The sequence below is a fragment of the Myotis daubentonii genome, chromosome 15 (assembly GCF_963259705.1).
Source record: "Myotis daubentonii chromosome 15, mMyoDau2.1, whole genome shotgun sequence".
Lineage (NCBI taxonomy): Eukaryota > Metazoa > Chordata > Mammalia > Chiroptera > Vespertilionidae > Myotis > Myotis daubentonii.
In genome coordinates, this window is record NC_081854.1 from 40,134,128 (window position 1) to 40,154,281 (window position 20,154).

A 20,154-nucleotide genomic window follows, 5' to 3' on the forward strand; every position below is an offset into this window, starting at 1 on the left:
GGGAATTTGCCGGGAGCCGGTCCATCCTTGCTGTTTCAAGGGACCTGGCATATATGGCATACTCTTTCTTAATATGTTTGCTCACCTTCTTGGCACTATGTGTTTTAACCAAGGTCACCTCTCTGAGAAAGGTTGTTTCCCCAGGTAGGGATTTTCCCCTGAAGTTAGGGAGGGAATAAAACCCCTTAACTTAGTGCCAGGCGGGTAATTAATCACTTTAACTATGAACAATCGTGCTTAAGCTACATAATCTTTACTCCCTGGAATGGAGATAAGAAACACCCTAACCTTTGGAATAGAGATTGATAGGATTGGAATCAACTGGTATAAATACAGATGTAACAAGACAACAGGACACAGAACCTAGACACAGAACCTACACAGAACCTAGAGACAGAACTTCTCTGGAGAGAACATGGCAAAAGATCCTGGACAGAAACTGGCCACAGAACCTAGAGACAGAACCTAGCAAGAGAACCTGGCTGAAGAACCTAGAGACAGAACCTGGCTACAGAACCTGGATAGAACATGGCAAGAGAACCTGACTAGAACCTGGTGACTGAACCTGGCAAAAGATCCTGGACAGGACCTGGCTACAGAACTTGGTTGGAGAACCTAGCCAGAATCTGGCTGAAGAACCTGGGTACAGAATCTGGTGACCGAACCTGGCTGGGAAACCTGGGGAACCTGGCTGGAGAACCTGGCGACAGAACTTGGCTGGAGAACCTAGAAACAGAACCTGGCTGGAGAACCTAGCTAGAGAACCTAGACACAGAACTTGGCTGGAGATCCTAGACAGAACTTGGCTGGAGATCCTAACCAGAACTTGGCTACAGATCCTGGCTAGGCTGCTGATCAACTGAACGCTGTCTCCGTGTCATTCCTTCTTCGCCAACTCCGTCCACACCTTTGGGGACCCCTGGACCTGCTGGGGTTGAACCCCAGAAGCTGTCCAGAACTCCCTCCAGGAATGATGAACTTATTTTTGCAACGGCTGAGAATCCTGTGGACAGGGGACTGTGGCTCTTGGCCCAACTCAGAGATGGCTTCCACTAGGGAGAGCCATTTTGCCTAAGACTACCCCTGGGCTACCAGTATCCACCACTGGTTTACTTAGGATTATAAAAGCCTGATACCATTGTCCCACTGAGAACAACTCTTAAAGGTTTTCCCTGCCCTGATCGGTTTGGCACAGTGGATAGAGCATTGGCCTTCGGACTCATGGGTCCCAGGTTCGATTCCGGTCAAGGGCATGTACCTTGGTTGCGGGCACATCCCCAGTAGGGAGTGTGCAGGAGGCAGCTGATCGATGTTTCTCTCTCATCAATGTTTCTAACTCTCTATCCCTCTCCCTTCTTCCTCTCTGTAAAAAATCAATAAAATACATTTAAAAAAATCAATAAAATATATTTAAAAAATAATAATAAAATAAAATAAAAAAAAAGAATGCAGATTGGTGCAGCCACTATGGAAAACAGTATGGAGGTCCTCAACAAATTAAAACTGAAACTGCCTTATGACCTAGTGATGCACTTCTGTGTATATATCTGAAGAAACTCAAAACATTAATTCAAAAGAATATATGCACCCTATGTTCATTGCAGCATTACTTACAATAACCAAAATAATAATATAGTAATAACTATGTTATGGTGCCAGTCAAACACTGAAAATATCAGGGGGAACACTTTGTAAAGAATATGATTGTCTAACCACTAGGCTATAGACCTGAAACTAATACAAAATAATAGTAAGTATAAACTGTAATTTAAAAAAAAAAGATACATAAAATTAATTTTTTAAAAATAAAATAAAAATAGAGCATCCATTTGAAAGTTAGGGAACTTTCTCCATTCAATGGACATAAAATTGTGTCATTGAAACTGCAAAGAAGGAAATATAATTTGAGCAAATAACTGGATTCTATAGCAAATGTTACTTATATACTTAAATTCATATAAATAATATTCATTGGTTTTCTAATATTTTTTAAAATGTCTGACCTTTTGGTCAGAATATTTTGACCTTTGCTCCTGCTTACCACTCTTCATTGCACCTAAATCTCGAGCCTATCACTTTACTCGAGGCAATTTAAAATTATTTGTCCTTGAGGTTCTCTGCCTGAAGAGCACTTCCCCCAGATTACTACATCAGGCTCCTTCTCATCATTCATATTGCAGCCTAACTATCACCTTTCAAAAGCATATCAGTCCATCTAAAGCAGTTCTCATCCACCACCACAGATATTCTCTTTTTAGTACTATTTTATTTATTTAAAAGGACTGATAATTTTCACATATGATTTTGTCTATTTATTACATATGCACTTTATGTCTATCAACACAAAATGTGAATTTCAGTAGAGCAAGGGTGCACCTCTCCTAAATCAGAACTCTTCCTCTGACAGGCAAATAATAAAATGAAAGGCAACTATTTGTTAAATACATAAAATAACTTATAAACACAGTACAGAAGATTTAAGGAAGGTCACATAACAGAATGTAAGGTTTTTAACTTTGCCAAGGAAAAATTAAAGTTACGGCTAATGGCTCTTGGAAAGTGGGAATCAGTGAGGAGAATGAGGGAATTATAGGGCGAATAACCTCGTCTCTTAAAAGAGGTCATCAAGGAGGCGGGACTTCTGGAACGGTGGTATGAAGAGCCCAGCAAATCCTCTCCTCAAAAAGCAGTGCTACAATGGCCAAAATTTACCAAGACAACCAGTGCAGTACTCTAGAGATTAACAGGAAGCATATGATAAAAATGGAGAAGAGTGGATCCCAGAAAAACTACCAAACCTGAGGCAAAAACAGCGCGAGCTGATGGAGTTTTAGCTTGGAGGCCGCTCTCATTGGCCCCACTCCGTACTCCAGCAGCTTGCTAAGTGGAACCAGCTGTTTCCCTGCTAGAGGGCACTGGCTGCATTTAGATCAGCGTGTAGAAAAATCCCAAACTCCTGGACATTGCCCAAAAGAGTAGCAATCCCGATGGCAAGCAAACGGGGAGACTGAAACCACAGACGCATGAGGTTGCAGCTCTGGTTGAGAGGCAGTAGTCTACCAGATTAGCCAAAAATTTAACAAGGATCTTTGAGTGAGACAGTAGTAGTTGTCCCTGATAAGCTCCTGCATCTCTCTAGCCACCTGGAAGCCATGGGCAAAACTGTACAGCCACTCCTAGGGTCCTACCTATCCAAATATCACTATTTGGATCATGAGGGCTTATGTAATCCTGGGGAAATTACAAGGGGACCAGCAGGGAGTAAAAAGCCAGGGTCGACTTATGAAGTGCCAAAACTCTGGCTGTGTTTGTACAACCAACCCACAAAATATGTAAACAACTGAGTGTGTCTGGGTTCCAATCAAGTTTTGACAGAAACTGGTAGTTGGTTGAGCCAGATTTGGCTCACAGGCCTTTGTTTGCTGATCATTGCTCTAAAAAATGTAAGCTAACCACTGTGGCATAAAACAGATCACTGGTGCCCTGGCTGGTTTTGCTCAGTGGTTAGAGTGTTGGCCCGCACACGGAAGAGTCAAGGATTCTATTCTGGTCAAGGGCATAAAATTCAGTTGCAGGCTCAATCCCTGCCACTGGTTAGGGAGGCAACCAATCGATGTCTCTCTCTAACATTGATGTTTCTCTCTCTGTCTCTCCTCTTCTCTTCCACTCTCTCTAGAAATCAATGTAAAAAATATCCTTGAGTGAGGATTAACAATAAAAGTACCAGACCACTGGTCATGGTAATGGGGGATTATAAAAGAGCATGAGGAAACATTTGCGGATGATAGAAATAGTAATTACAATTATTGTGTTGACTGTTTCACAGATGCAAACATACATTAAAATCTAATAAATTGTAATTTTTAAATATGTATAATTATATATCAATTATAGTTATTAAAAAATCAATTAACAGCATTTTCCACATTAACAGAATTAGAATTATATGACCATATCAATAGATGCATAAAAAGTATTTTTTTCACATTTGACACTTCCTCATGATATATGATACCCAACAAAATGCTTCAATATAGTGTATTTAGTTATTATTATGGGAGACAGGAGCAAAACAGAAAAGTATAATGAAAATAATGCTGGCTTTTGAAACAGGCTACTGTGGAAGTCCAAAATAAGCTACTTACTAACTGTATAAATTAGTGCTGATAAAAGTCACCTTACTGCCCTGTAACATAACCATATAAATAGCTTGCATAAAGTATACTGTAGAACTCCTGACTTTCTGCTAATATTGTTTTGGTTTTCTAAATTTAATATTTTTAAATCTACACAGATCATAGCATGCTATGTCCAGTAGATCCATCAATAGTTAGTAATGAGTTAGCTGCACTGTGAAACTATTTTTATGTCAATTTTCAACCATACCCTAAAGTAGAAAGAATAGATAATGAATCATCATGTATTCAGAAAAGCTTCCACAGTAATCAATCATTTTTGTCATTCTTTATCATCTATCCTCCCTTTTTATGGCTGGCGTATGTCAAAACAAATTCTAGACATCATGGAATTTTACCTGTAAATACTTAAATATGTCTGAGATGGATTTTTTTTAATTAAATACTTTTAAATGTAAGAACCCTGTATTAGTTTGCTAAAGCAGTCATAACAAAGTATGACTTAAGCAACAGAAATTTTCTCCCAATTCTGGAAACTGTGTGTCCAAGTTCAAAGTGTTGGCAGGGTTGATTTCCTCTGAGGCCCGTCTGCTTGGCCATCTTGAGGGCCATCTTCCCCATGTTTTCACTGGGCTTCCCTCTATCTGTGTCTGTGTCCTAATTTCCTCTTTTCATAAGGACATAAGTCATATTGGAATTAGGTTCATCCTTGTGATCTCATTTTACCTTAATTACTTCTTTAAAGGCCCTATTTCCAAATACAGTCACATTCTGAGGTGCTAGGGAGTTAGGACTTCAACATATGAATTTTGAGAGGACACAATTCAGCACATCACAGACCTATACAATGAGAGAATTGTGATGACTGTGGAAATACATAGCTCCCGTCTCCCTTTACAAATCTCCTACAATGAACTACACCATTTGATGGCAGTCTCCAGCTTCTGCACTTCGAGCTATGTCACAGTGGTTACAACAAGCCACACTCTCTGCATTGCTATCAGCCAATGACTAGGCACAGTGAGGAAACTAGAGCCAGCCAACTTTGCCCTAGGAGCTTCTACAATGGGCAATAATTGTTCTGGGTCTCTTCAATGTCCTGGTTGAGACTTTTTCAGAGCTGTGCTACAGTCTGAGACCCTTCCTCCCTCTCTACCTCCCTTTCTCCCTCCTTTCCTTCCTTCCTTCTCTTCTTCCCTCCCTCCCTCCCTTTCTTCTCACAAGGGTAAGATCTGCATCATGACCTAAAATCTCTGCCTACCTACTGCTGCTCTCTCTCCCCTTTTTACTGTCTAGGTCAGGGGTGGGGAACCTTTCTTCTGCCAAGGGCCATTTGGATATTTATAACATCATTAACAGGCCATATAAAATTATCATCTTAAAAATTAGCCTGCTATATTTGGTCAAACATTTAATTAGCTCACCACTAATGCCTTGGCAGGGCCAGACCAAATGATTTAGACTTTTACAGTGAGGGCCAGACATTCCCCACTCCTGGTCTAGGTATTTCCCCCAATAAATCTTATACATGTCTAATTCTATCTTTTAAAAATATATATATTTCTATTGATTTTAGAGAGAGAGGAAGCAAGAGGGAGAAAGAGACACATCAGCTGGCTACCTCCCATACACACCTCAACTGAGAACAGAACCCGAAATCTGGGTATGTCCCCTGGCGGGGAATTGAATTGGTGACCTTTAGGTGGATGTGGCGATGCTCAATCAACTGAGCCTCATCAGCCAGGACTCTATCTTGATGTCTGCTTCTTGGACACAATAAGCATACTGACAGTAAATGTTGAAACCTATAAGAAATAAGTTAAGTAAATGATTGGCAATGTTGGAATCAGGTTTTTCACTGTTGGAATGGGATATTTAAAATAAGCAAGAACAGCAGGTGGGCCATGTGGTAATAGATTATACCTAGAGATACCAATATGAACTCATTTATTTATTTTTTAAATGTATTTTATTGATTTTTTACAGAGAGGAAGGGAGAGGGATAGAGAGTTAGAAACATCGATGGGAGAGAAGCATCAATCAGCCACCTCCTTCACACCTTCTACTGGGGGTGTGCCTACAACCAAGGTACATGCCCTTGACCAGAATTGAACCTGGGACCCTTCAGTCCGCAGGCCGACACTCTATCCACTGAGCCAAACCCGTTAGGGCTGAATTCGTTTATTTTAATGTACATACAGATTGTTACACATAAAATATTTATAAATATGTATATATACATGGGTTAATATACACACATATATATATATATATATTTCATTGTTTTGTCAGCTGAGAAGGTCCAAATGACACTTCAGTAGCAATAAGCACGCCTATCACTCAGACCTTCGTTTCTAACGCCATTCTTCAATAAAAGGAGCCAGGGCTCCTTAAAGAAATGGTTGATCCCAGCACTGGGGCAGGATATCTACAAGATTAGACTGGAGCATCTTGTAGTCTTAGAAAGAAGGTAGTACTAAACAAATCAATAAAACAAAAAATACACACACACACACAATGACGAAGGTATGTCAAAGGGATACAGGAGCTGACATGAGAGCCAACGTAAGTGGCTCCCAGTGACCAAAGCTAGAATAATTTGAGCAAAAAAAATTTTTATTGGATTATAATACAAAGTAAAAGATAAAACTGACAACCACAACTTCAGCCAGATGATCAAGGTGAGCATTAAGAATGATAAGTCATCTTGATATGCTATGATAAAAGTAACACTTTATCTCTCTGTGACTGTGCTCTCAAAAACTCATAACCCTAGTCTAATCATAAGAAAAACACCAGGCCAACCCCAATGAAAGACATTCTACAAAACACCAGACCAATACTCCTCAAAATTGTCAAGGTCATCAAAGGAAAATCTAAGTAACTGTCACAGCCAGGAGGATAGTAAGGAAACATAAAAACTAAATGTAAAGTGGTACTCTGGATGGTACCGTGGTGCAGAAAAAGAACATTGGTAAAGACTAAGGAAATCAATTTGAACAATAATAGATACAGAGGCAGAGCTGCCTCAAACAGATTGTGAAACTACAGCGGGAAGGCCGGGGAGGGTTGGGGGGCAGGAGGGAGCGGGGTAAGAGATCAACTGAAGGACTTGTATGCATGCATATAAGCATAACCAATGGACATGACACTGGGGGGTAGGGGAGGCCAGGGGACTGTCAAGGGCAGGGGAAAAAAAAGGACACATATGTTAATACCCTTTGTAATACTTTAAGCAATAAAAAAAATAATTACTTAATTAATTAATTTTTTAAAAAAGACTAACGAAATCAAAATAAAGTATGAACCTTAAATAATGTATCAATATTGGTTCATAATTAATATTGGCTCATACCATTTTATGTGGAAACTTTAAACTATTCCATAAGTTTTTGGTAAATCTAAAATTGTTCTAAAATAAAAAGTTAAAATAAAAAAATCTATAAGACAAAATGCCGTGTGGATTATGATCGCAATAACTAATATTTACTTAGCACTTTCCAGGCTACAAAGCACTCTCTACCGCACTAACTCGTTGAATGACAAATCCATTACCTTCCAGGATTTTATGATGAGATCATGTTATGAAGCCTGTCTGAAAAGCACATGAATAAAACATGTAACTGTCATTATTTCAATAAAATCGTGCTCTGCTCAGAAAAAAAGATGAATCATAAAGGACCTGAAGTTACCAGCACAGCTTTTAATTTCTGGCAAATTTCACATCTTTGCTCAGTATGTCAAACCTGTTCTGGGCATATTGGGCTTCTATTTTGCAGATCTCCAGTGATTTCTAACAGCAGTGAATGTGAATACTTAATGAAATTCATCATGCATTTGCAACAAACTGCTCACCTTTCCCAACCCCAGAGAGAAATGTGGAAGAAGAAGAAAAGAAGCTAGCGATGAATTGTATCCCTCCTTGCCAGAGCAGGAGGGAATAATTGACAGGACAGGTGTCTGCCAGGGATCAGCCAGCAGCACTCCGGAGTTTCAGAGCTGCTGCTCTCAATATGCCTCCTCTTGCTCATCCTCCCTCCAATATCACTCTCCCTGTCATGTCACTTCACTCCTTTCCTTTCCTTTGCCCATGTGTCACTTTCCCCTTTCCTCTTCATTGCTTTCAGCCAATCGGGAAAACTCAGGAAAATCTCCAAATCCTACTGATGCATAGGATAGGTGGCTAACTATAAATCAGAGTATTGAAATACACACCTCTGATCCCACGAATATCCTAAAGCACTTACCCTCTTTTGCCAAACTTCTCATTTCTTTATTTCGTTTTCCTTTGGTCAAATAAGAATCAGGCAGGAACCAAATACAGGGGTAATACCAATGTATGGGATGACCTCCCACCCAAAAATGCAATTAAGCATTTTGATGGGCCTGTGTGGTATGTCTCTTGAGTATACCTCATCATAAAACTATAATATATGAACAGAAAAGAAAAATCCTCGTATAATACCTAAATACTCTTGGTCATTAGACAACAGGATTTAAAATGAAAAGGCTGAGTGACAGCTCTGACACATGCAAACCATGTGACCTGAGGCTCTGACAGGCTCAGTCTCCTTATTTTTTAAATGGGGACATTAATAGCAGCATCTCAGGGAACTGTGAAATGTAAAGGCGATAACATGTTTAGAGTAGACTGTAAGCATTTAATGAGTATTAGTGGAGGAAAAAAATATATTTGAAATGAGAATAGCATATGCTATACTAACTCTGGCTTTCAGGTCCACATTCTGTAAAATTTCAAAAATTCATTCTGGTTTCAGGATGGGACATGTTAAATATTCTTTTCAGATATGATTTTGAAATAAATATTAAAAGTTAGTTTCAATAAATTATGTAGCTTGGTATTCATAAATATAGTCATAAAGATGTAGCATCACAAATAATCTAGCCTTGAATATGGCACATCTGTTTGGAAAGACAAACACTAATGAGATGTGTGTTTGAAGTTGAAATTATTAGTGTTCAGCCAATTCTTTGAAAGCAAATAATTTATTTTTAACCTTTTTAAATCAATGACTTAATATTCTCAGCATATAAGTTTTCTATATATTTTGAATAAATGAATGAATGACAAATATATTAAAAAGTTACACAGAGAGAACTGCTAGTATATATATAAGTATTTAGTATATAAATGAAATAAAATTAACTTTTATGTTTCCTATATAAGAAAAAAATTTTAATCTATATCAAAATAGGTCCTTGGATTCCTCTCCTAGCTGCGTTTATGGATGGCCATGCTATCACTATCATTACCACCAAGATAAAATTGAACAAGGTGATTGCCATGTCTCAAAGCATTTGATATAGATTCTACTTCAGAGTTCAAATTACTTCAAGTTTTGTGTGCCCATTAAGCACACACAATTCAGTGGTGGGCAAGAATAGTAATTAAAATTACTGTAGATCACCCTGGCTGGTGTGGTTCAGTTGGTCATTCAGTGCACCAGAAGGTCACAGGTTCAATTCCTGGTCAGGGCACATACCTAGGTTGTGGGACCAGGGTTTGATCTCCATTCAGGGTGCATATGGGAGGCAACAGATCAATATTTCTCTCTCATATCAATGTTTCTCTCTCTCTTTCTTTGTCTCTCTGTAACTCTCACACACACACTTGCTCACACACACACACACACACGTTTCTCTTCTCAAAAAAAAAATCAGTAAAGATTCTCCCTTTGTAAAAAACAAAAATTGCCATAGATTTAGTCTTTTTTTAAAGGAATTATAAACTTTGGAAGAACAAGAATATGAATACCAGGATTAAGTAGGATGTTTACAAAAAAGTAAGAAGGAACAACACAGAATTTAAAACAATAAGCTAGCTTCCTTCACTCAGTTTGTACACATTAGATACTGATCTAAAAGCTTTTTTGATGCTTAACTTCAGAAAAATAAGGCAATATTTTCCATACCCCTTGGCTTCAGAGTGGCAAGGAAGGAAATGACTATTATATCAGCAACTCCAAAACTCTTTTCCTGTATTTAATTGTCATGATGAGAAAATTTAGGCATATATTTCTTTCATTTATTTGACATTGTGGAATAAAAATTCAGATTATAACTTGACCTTAAAGATCATTACCCCCCTAATTTTTCTCCAAGTAGTTGTTAAGGGACACTCTGAACATCAGCAAACAAGATGATTCTGACACTGTGTCCAACTCCTTAATATTTAATTAGAAAAAATGTGTCACCACTCAGTCAGCAATCAAACTTCATAGCATTCACTAAATGACAAGTCACATGAGGCTTGATATTTACAACTCATCTCAGGAGCACACCTTCCTAAATATGTGGAACTGAAACTACAAAGAAACCAAGTGGTTCACAGAGAAGCCTTCAGCCAGTCAATAAAGTGAGAGCTGGAAAAAAGGTCACAATAAAACTCACTGTAAAGCAGAGTTCCAAATTCCATGGGATGTGGCTTTTTGACCTGCTGCCAACAAAGATTGAAATGTTATTCATTTCCCCCCACATTTTCATGTAAATTTAATTTTTATGAAATTGTTGACTTGCTAACCCTGGAGAATAGATCTCCCTATTAATCCACAGAATGAGTCTTAATGGTCAACTCTTCAAACAATCACTTTCATTCCCTAACCTTTCCTTCCATTCAAAATATTACATACACTGTGCCCTTCTTGAATATATTTGCTGGGTAGAAAATGAAGAGAAATATGAATGTTTTATACTTGCTCCCTTACCCCCAAAGTAATAAGCATATGATCCTTAAAAACCAAGTAATTGCTCCCTGGGCATGTCATGAAAGCAAAAGCAAATCTAAAAGTCTGATTTTTTTCCATAAAATAAAAGCAAAAGATGCATAGATGGGCAGAAAGCAAAGAATCAAAGGTTACTGAAAGAGTTATAATGTAAGAATGCCTTGAGCTTGGCTTGGTTATTTTTCACTTCTAAAAAATTTAATGTTACATTTTTTAAATGTTCCTTGAGTTTTCAAAATGTCATAGAAGAAGGCAGTAACTGCTTTTAGTTCTCAATAAAGTTTCTTTAATTCACATATGGATTTATAAAAGAGGCTGATTTCTGCTCTCATTATGTTGGACCAACTCTTCCATGGAATACAATTGTAATAACTAGATAAATTTTTAAAATCTGTTTGAAGGCATCAGAAAGCTATCCAATCAGTAAGGACTAAAAGGGTCAAGAACTCAGAGAGAAAAGAAGAGCAGAGAAGTGAACTTGACATTTAGACACACTTTTACCTGTAAGGCACTTTGTAATTCCCAAGCAGTGGCTGAAAAACCGAGCAAAAAGTGGTGGCTACAAATCTTAGTTTGGGAGTTTCCTGAAACAAAGATCTTAATACAAGTACTTCATTTGGGAGATGCAAGGAACATCAAGAAGGATGTGGGAAAGATGTAGTAAGGGGAAGCAACCAATAAGGATGCCTTAGGCGGCCAGATACAGCGGACAGCTGTAACTTAACCCTGGATTAACTCTGGGAAATGTTGTAAAACACATAGCTTAGCTATATCCCATCCAAGGCTTCATGGGGATGGGGGTTTTGTGCACCCTTTCTCTTCTGGCATTGGTTAAGGGATATTCCTGAGGGAATTAATTAATCACAGAGCACTTCTAGCCTTCCTTGGATATGGCAGATAGAGTAGTCTTCCAGAATAAGTCATGCAGCATGAAGGTATAGATACTGGCAGCTTTCAATTACCTAGAGCACACAGATATAGATATGGGGCATCTGAGAAGGTACTGACAGTATCTTGTACAGTCCACCCTTTGTAGTGCTCAAAATAACCCACACCCAAGCTAAAGTTGCTCTATCCTGACACCTACTCTTCAAGATTAAATGTTTTAATATGTTAACATGCACGGGAGTTTTAGTGAAACAAGAGACATGCTCCACTGCAGCTCATCTAAAAGCTGCAACTAGTATTCACTATCTACCACTCAATCAAGACTTCTCTTATAATTGGGCAGTGCTTCTGATGATCTGGGATAAACTATACCTTTACTCCTGAGGGCTCTAAGCCCCTGGTTACCATGCTCTTATTAGGTCATGCTTCCTGCTACTATCCATTTCTGGTCAATTACTAGATATGAAAACACAATGAATCTCCCTACCTTCATTATGTAGCAGCAACTCTATATCCTCATGGTAATAATGATCAATTAACACTGACAGTGCAATAACTTCTCAAATGCATTCTGTGCTCCTCTGTGAGAGTCCAGAATGTCCAGGGTATAGTTTAGCTTTTGTGGAACTCTTACTGTATAGCCTGGTGGAATCATCTCCTGCCAACTGCAATACAAATTCCTCAAGGGGGGCATTGGGAATACGGAAAGGGAATACTGGTACTATTGGTTCTTAGACCCTAAGGGTGTACATGTCACTTTCAGGGGTTCTATGGCGTCACCAATGTTTTCATAGTAATTTTAAGATGCTATCTGCCTTTATCACTGTGTTGACAAGTGCACAAGTGTGTTTGTGATTGGTATTATTGCCTGGTTAAATTTATGGTAGTTCCCCATAATTTTCAAGAACCAGAGTAGTTAATCAAATGGAAATATGATAAGGACCACCAACCCTGCACCTTTAAGTATATAGGGTGACACTAAATCTGTTATTTATCTCAAGATGTATTATGGTTTCTCATTTAGTCTCCTGACCAGAAAGGAATTATATGGGTTTCCTCTTGTTTTTCCAGAACAGCTTTTTCCATAAGTCAGCTAACAAATGTAAGAATTCTGCCAAATTATAAGCATATGGATCCTCACTGTGTAATGAGGAACTGGGAAATTCACAAAGTGCGTTGAGGAACCATTGCATTCACAGTGAAGCAGACTCCGGGGCCAGGGCTCCATGTATCACCTGACCTCCATATTATTCCCACTAGCAGAAGCACCATAAGGCCCTTTTTTAATATCTTGGGGTTAGAGTAATTTTAGACCCTCAGATGAGGTCTTGAGCACAGGTGATTTATTTGAAAGTGAAAGAAACACTGACATGGAGGAAGTGATGCAGGGGAGGGAAGGCAAGTAATAAAAGATACATTATTAAGCTTGCTAATCCCATAGAGGAAACTCAGGGTGCAAAATACATGTTCCAGGATTATTCCAACCAGGGCTAGGGGAAACCATTAAGAATTATACACCAATAACTGCCAGTCACTAGTTAAGGACTTCTTTGGGGTATTTTCAATTCCTGAGCATTTTTAGCACTACTGCATGAACAGCTAGAGCAGCGTTCCAGAAAAACCATCAGGCTCATATATGCAGTTCTAGTAAGTCGGGACAGGAATGCGAGGGCGGCTTTCTCTCAGAGGTGCTTGCAGCAATCATTGTTCCTGCATGGGGGTGCAGGACGTGAAGGCCCGGGGACCTTTCTGGTGCAGGGCTGACTGGCAGCCATTTCTGTTTGCTCTGCCCTGGTGATTCCCAGAGACCCCGCCCCACCCAATTTACAACCCCACCCAAGCTGTGCACCTCAGCTTTTGCATATGAATGGCCTGCACCCTCTCACAATCCAGGACCCCTTGGGGGATGTCAGAGAGCCAGTTTTGGCCCAATCTCGCAGGCCAGGCCAAGGGAACCCACTGGTGCATGAATTCATGCACTGGGCCTCTAGTATTAAAAGGATTCTTATCAAAACAGACTACTAGTAGAGTAAAAATGTATGCCACAGTGGGAGAATGTATTTATAATGTATTCTGTAAACAAGAGGCCCATACGCAAAATATATGAAGACATTATACCAATCACTATGTAAATGACAACCAACATAAATGATCAAGAATCTTTTCAAATTCTCAAAAATGGATAATTAATTGTCAATACATAAGAGAAAGCATTTAATCTTTATAAATCACCAGGAAAATGTAAACTAACTTCACAATGATTTACAATTGCTTATCACCAACATCAATATGACTGAAATTGAAGACTGTCCTGGCTAGTGTTTCTCAGTGGTTAGAGCATCCACCTGTGCACCTAAGGGTCTCGGGTTCGATTCCCAGTCAAAGGCATGTACCTAGGTTGCAGGCTTTGGCCCAATCTGGGCTCCTGTGAGAGGCAACCAATCAATGTGTCTCTCTCACATGGATGTTTCTCTCTCTCTCTCTTCTCACCCACCTCCCTTCCTTCCACTATCTCTAAGAATCAATGGAAAAGATATCCTCTGGTGAGAATTAACAAATGAAAAAATTTTAATTAAAAAAACACACACTAAAAACATCAAGCCCTGGCAAGGATGAGGAGAACCTGCAACTCTCATATTTTTCACTTTGGAAAACTGTTTGGTACTCTCTACTCAAGATGGACACATACATACCCTATCACCTCCTCCCCAAACATCACAAATCTAAATATAAACGCAATAAAAAATGCATACATAGATTGACTGAAAAGTTTGCATAACTATAATATAGTAGCATTATCTGGATAGATGCAAACCAGAAATAAGCCAATGTCAATAAAGATTAATGGAATTCATATTAATAGATAACCAGCTCTAATGTAACAGAGTGGAACAACAGCCATACATATAACTTTCAGTGAGGAAACCAAACACAAAGTAATACACAGTGTATGATTCCACTCAGGCAAAACTAATCTATACAGTAGTGGGAAAAGTGGCTTCCTTTGGAGGAAGTGAGCAGTCAAATGGCAAGGACACAGAAGGAGATTTGTGAAAATTCTTCAAGGTATATACTTATTTGTGCACATTTCTGTATGCACATTATAATTTGATAAAAATGATTTAAAAAACATTTAAATAATGGGAATTATAATGTGAAAGGTAAAACATAATGTAAAAATTAATCACAAAAGAAAACAAAGCATGATTAGTGTTGACTTTGTACTAGAAACTAAATCTAATTTTCTTGACTTGTTCTTTATAAAATTTTGAAAATTCTTTGAAAGATTAAATTATTACTAAATAAAATATTACATATTAAATGCAAAAGGGATAAATTGGAGGATTAATTCAATATACCCACAGGGTATTCTGGATTAAATGAGAAAAATCTTAATTATAGAATTTTACTATTAAAAATAGAAAGTTTGCATGCTTGATGGACTGTATATTTGCATTAATGACTTAGACTACTTGGGCTTATCACCAATTGGAAGTACCAACAGCTCCTCAAATAATTTTAACCCCAATTAAATGTCTTATCTTTTCCCCAAAGCTGCTTATGCTTCCCTGTTCCTAGTTGCTATAAATGACAGCCTAGTATCCTAATAACGTACATTTAAAGCCTCAGTGCTACCCTTGACACTGCCCTCTCTCTTCTATGGATCTTTTTGTCTTATTAGCTTTCACATCTATAAAAACGTTTACATTCCAGTGACCAACCTCTCCTTCAAGTCCACAATTACTCTCTCCTATATTACTGCAAATAGTCTTTTCACTTCTAACCTCTTGATGTCAGTCAGACTACTACTATGCAAGGTAGCATTCTTCAGAGTAGTCTTTTTTGTGGGCAGCACTAATCATTTTATTCTTCATTTCAAATTTTTAATTGCTATCCATTACCTAGAGAATAAACTCCAGTATTCTTAGTTTGACTTCCAAGACCATCCAAAATCTAGCCCCAAACTAATTTCCAACAAGCATGTTATATTCCAGTAATTCACCTCACTTTCCTGCCTGTTTCTTTTATTGCACTGCTCCCATTGTCGAGAATGATTTTTTCCATTTTTCCACAATTCTAAATCCTCTACAGTTAAAACTCAATTTGTCATGAAGGGTTTTGCTACTGAGTGAGGTCATAAAAACTGCAGAGTAAGAACTTAAGTGGTTTTTAAAATTCATCAGGCTTTAGAATCACCTGAGAAGCTTTTAAAATTAACCAGCATTGGAGTCGTATCTGCAGACTCTAAGAGAGCACAGCTCAAGTTACTCAAGTCTGTGAATCTTAAAAGAAAGTCCTTTTGTGGCAGCATGGATGGACCTGGAGAGTATTATGCTAAGTGAAATAAGCCAATCAGAGAAAGACAAATACATAAGATCTCACTTACATGTGGAATCTAATGAATAAAATAAGCCAACAGACAAAATAGAAATAGATTCATAGATAAAGAACAAGCTATTAAAGGGGAGAAGGGATTGAGGAACTGAGTGAAAAAAGTGAAGGGACTAGGGGGAAAAAAGGAAAAGAAAAAAACAACTCATAGACACAGACAAGAGTATCATGATTACCAGAGGGAGAAGGGGGGTAAATGGAGACAGATGCAGGTATAGGGGGGATAAAGGTGATGGAAGTAGAGTTGACTTGGTGTTGTGAAAAAAAAAATACAATATACAGATGATATAGAATTTTATTAACTTGAAAGCTATAGACTTTATTAACTAATGTCACACAAATAAATTCAATACAAAAATTTTTTAAAAAGGAAAGTCCTTCTGGTGTTGACTGTTGCCACCAGCTCAACACCATTCCAGAGTGGTTTTGGGGGACCTGATGTATTAAAATATGGGCACAGAGGATGGGAGGGCTACACAGACAACTAAGGTTGTATCATATCCGACTTCCCATGTGCAGCAACAACCATGATCATAAAATGAAGATTGAGGTAAAAGAAAATTGTTTGCAGTCCACTTCTGATAAGATTCTGAAAGCACCTACCAAACTGACTAACCTATAGGTAATACAGTATTTATAAACTCTGGAAAAATTACCAAAAAATAAATCATAAAAGCAGTATAGCAAAGAGACTGAGCAGATTCTAGAGAAAAGTCATTTGAAAGAAAGGAAGAGTACAGTGCCAAAAACATCATAAGAAAACAGTCAACATATGAAAATTGCTTAGAAAATATTGAAAGCAATCAGAAAATAAAAAGCAAACAAGCAAAAGCAAAACATATTTTGCATACAGGAAACACCACTTTGAATACCACTGACTTCTCATCAGGAACAACTGAGGGCAAAGAAAAGTTGGAACATCTCTAAGGTGCTAAACAAACAAAACAAACAACAATAAAAACCTGTCAACAAAGAATTCTATATCACAAATTCTTTTTTCATGAATGTAAGGCAGATCTCCAGTTCCCACCTAAGATGTAAGAGTGTTGCTCCCATTCTAATAACAAGAAAAAGAGGATAATGGACAAAATTATGTTTCTTGGACACATCAAAAAGCTGAGGTAACAGAACACCAACTACTCTGATATCAAAGGAAAGGTAGGGCAGGGGCACTGTTGTAATAGCTGCAGGAGGAAGATCAGATCTTCACACAAGAGGATTAAAAGAATTTGGCTACATTTTGGTGAATTGTAAAAAAAGAGAAAAAAAGTGAATTGTCAAAGTCCCAGTATGAGCGAGTGTAACAGAACAGAAACCCTGAGTCTCAGAGAAGGGGCACTTTGCACTCACCAGAGACTCTTCTCTAAGGACTCCACTCGCCAGGTACATAGGACTCTACAGGTGCCTAAGAATCTACAGGTCAGAGTGGGGGCAAGAGGAAGTTGGAGAAAGCCTGCCGAGGTGTTGCAGGCCAGGAGGAGAGCAGCAGCCTTTGGGGAAAGACACTAAGGTGCCTTCTCCTTTAAGTCGTAAAAGGGTTAAGCCACAAGGCAAAGGGCAGCAAATCCTATGCCTGAGGACAGAGTACAAGATTCACTGTGGCTGGAGAAAGTGAAGGAAGGGAAAAGGAAAAATCATCCCGTCCCTTGGAGAAGAGCAGGAAACTATCCTGGACTGAGTCCACTAGGTGTTTCCTAACACAGGGGGCAGTGGCAGGATGGTTGAGAAAACCCCACCCCTAAGAATCAGGGACTCAGGATCTGAGTAAAACTAAGGCTGGACCAAGAAAACAGATCGATTCCCTTGTTTCTCAAAACAGGCCAGCATGCACAAGAAACAGTCAGAAACAATTTGCCACTCAGAGAAGCGAAAACTTGGAAATAGACCCTCTCAGAGGGTATCTGATATATCTAACATTTTGAAGTGGTGTGACATCCATTACTTAGATCAGTGGTTCTCAACCTTCCTAATGCCACGACCCTTTAATACAGTTCCTCACGTTGTGGTGACCCCCAACCATAAAATTATTTTCGTTGCTACTTCATAACTGTAATTTTGCTACTGTTATGAATCATAATGTAAATATCTGATACGCAGGATGTATTTTCAGGGGTCGCGACCCATAGGTTGAGAACCGCTGACTTAGATACCAGATTAAATAACAAAATAATAATGCACATCACACTATTTCAGATAGGCAGATAGGTAAAAGATATAGACAGATATAGATTAGATAGATAGATAGATAGATAGATAGATAGATAGATAGATAGATAGATAGATATTTGTACCATGGAAAATATCTTAGAAGCAAATTCAGGAAACATAAACATTGAATACTTCAGGGAGTGAATTTTGCGGAGAGGTAAGACGCTGTAGCTGTAACTCATTATTTCATTCATCACTACGACATTTGATTATTATTTTAGTAAAGTTCTTTTTCAAGTATTTCATAAAAGTTAAATTATATTGATGTTGGCAAAGATGCAGGAAAGCTACTACTCGCAAGAATTACTGATCAATTTTTAGATTACTATAACTTTTTTGGAAAACACTTTGGATCTCAGGGGGTCCTGCGGGACTAGGGAGTGCTGGGTTGAGAGCCACTGAATGCCCCACTGAGCCGCCCCCTTTCTAGGCTCCTGCCTGGGGGCCTGGCTCACACCACCTATCATGCAAACCTTGCCACACCCAAGGCTCCGAGTGTCACCGAGCTGCCTGCGGTGCCTCCTCCCAGAAGCCTGGCCAGGGGAGCTCTGCCCAGAAGCTGGGCTGGGGAGGAACCCCTTAAGCTTGGTGGGAAGCGGGTGAACTGCGCATGCTCGGCCGCAAATCTCTAGCCTTTCGGAAGCCGTCAGGGCCTGGCTGCTGTGTGGGTTCCTGGCAAGGAACCATGAGGTCTAGACTTGGGAAGGTTAAGGCTACTAGCAACGCCAGCGCTTCCCTCCACTGCACATCTCCGAGTCCATTTGTTTCTGCCAGCAGCAAGGAGGTGTCACAAATTTGCCTCAGGAGACTATAGCTGCCAGTTAGTTCCTCGAGCCTAGTCCCTGAATAGCATGTCTCAGGCGTTACTCTGCCCCAACTCGGCTGTTAGCACCCTGCAATGTGGGAGATGCTCCTTCACCCAGTGGCAGTGTGAGATTGTCAGTGAGATGGCGGCAGTCTGCAATATTTTAAAAAGGCATTAATTCCAAGACTTCTTACATGCTAATCACCTTGTCAGAGTCAATTTCATGAAGAACTCAACCTGCAAGAGACTGTTGCCCACAAGGTAACACTGCTGGCTATGTAACTGAATCTTCAGTGGCTAGTCCTCTCTTCTATCTGACTGTCTGGTCAAGAATTCCCTGATACTGGCTCTGGAAGTCCTGCTGGCATCTACCACTGAAGGCTATGGCTGGAAAACTCATGATACTTGCTCCTAGGACCCAGCCGGCATGGTGTGAGGAAACCTAAGGAGCATACGGCACCAACTGAAAGCCATCTTTTGTACTCAGCATTGCCAGTTTCTTCCCTGTAGGTGAGCATTTGGAGGCAAGCTTCAACACCTACCATCTCCTCAGGTGTCATGAGCAATATTGAAATCATTCTGCATATTCAAGGGTATGCCTTCCAGCCACTGTGCACAATGCTCATGGCATTGTTGAGTTTTCCAGGACATAAAATCCAAAGTCTGAAAGTCATTGCTACTTTGTTTCTTGTTCACTATCATCAAAGCATAGCCTTTGTCCAACCACAGCCTTTAAAAGCCCCCAGATCAGGGGCAGTGACTCAATGAAACAGCGAGTAGAAAAGAAAGATCTGGATCTAAAACAGCAGCAGTAGTAACAGAAACAACAGCAGCACAGCCTTGTCATCAGCCCCTTGCCCCTCAATATTAATAAGATGAGAGGGTAGGACTGCTTTCCTGGTCTCCATAATTATATTGTGAGGGAACTTTAGGAAAATTTTTCTTTTTAAGACAGACTTGATGTTCATGTGGTCATAATTTT